Genomic DNA, 1,264 nt, shown 5'->3' on the forward strand with positions numbered 1-1,264 from the left:
AGAAGAGAAGGAATCAGTCATTTCAGAGCTGAGGGCAATGTGGCGGGATCTCATCCCGGCTGAATGACCAGCCCCAAACCTCACTGTCCATCTCTTCCCAGTGAGCAGTGCTGAGCAGTCTCCTCACTTAGTGAAAGTAAATTGAGCTCAGAGCTCTCTCATGTTGCTGGTCTATTAAGCCCTTGAATTTAGATTCTCACTAGAATCCCATAGGGCCTCATCACTATCGTCTTTGGACAATTTCTAACTTTATACCTGAGTGCAATTGTTGATTTGTCAGCATCTCTGGTTATTGTTAGGCTAGTTTTCTGATTTTGCACAATTTGCTTCCCCACTTTGATTTTTCCAGCTGACGTAGTGCCACATGCCCCTCTTGGTTCAGATGGGACTGAGGATAGGGAGAACTGTCTTTTTTAAAAAGCCATGTTATATATATGCTTTTTAAAAAAATGCCTTTTGGAAATAGATATACCACAAGAGTAGTAGATGACTTCAATAGATCACTGTCAATGAAAGACAATATGGCTAGGGGGAAAAAAAAACCAATCCACTTTCTTGGTTTTTTGCTAAGAAAACATGCATAAGAACTAAACTATATATACCTAGTTCAACATATATAGGACACTCCACCCAACAAAAGCTCAACAAACTTTGTTCTCTAATGCACATGAAACATTCTCCAGAACAGACCATACGTTAGGTCACAAACCAAGTCTCAACAAATTAAAAACACTGAAATATTACAAAGCATCTTCCTGACCACAATCCTATAAAATTATAAATCGATAACCACTACTAGGTTATATTGTTGTTGTATGCCATAGACTTGGAACCGACCCATAGCTGACCCTCTGGCAGGTGTTCAGAGGCAGTTAATTGCACAGGACGAGATGGCCCATCTCCTTTGAACCCCATGCTTTGAATCACGTGCCTGCAGGACTGCAGTGCAGCTTCTTGCCACTAGGCTGCCAGAGCCTCCTACTGGGAATCAGAAGAAATGAAAAATAAATAAATAAGTTCAAAAGTTTTTTGAAACAAATGAGAATGAAATCACAACATACCTTAATTTCTGGGATGCAGTAAAAGCAGTACTCACAGGTGAGTTCATAGCAATAAGCAAAAACAACAAAAAGGAAGAAAGAATTTAAAGGCAACTAGAGATATTGTAGCTAATGTTAGAAAGATCTTAGCTGAAAGCAGGGAATACCACAGGAATGTCTATCTGTGTTTCATTGATTATGCAAAGGCATTTGACTGTGTGGAT

Source organism: Elephantulus edwardii, unplaced genomic scaffold (assembly GCF_000299155.1).
Source record: "Elephantulus edwardii isolate Elephantulus edwardi_28Jun2011 unplaced genomic scaffold, EleEdw1.0 scaffold00032, whole genome shotgun sequence".
Taxonomy (NCBI): domain Eukaryota; kingdom Metazoa; phylum Chordata; class Mammalia; order Macroscelidea; family Macroscelididae; genus Elephantulus; species Elephantulus edwardii.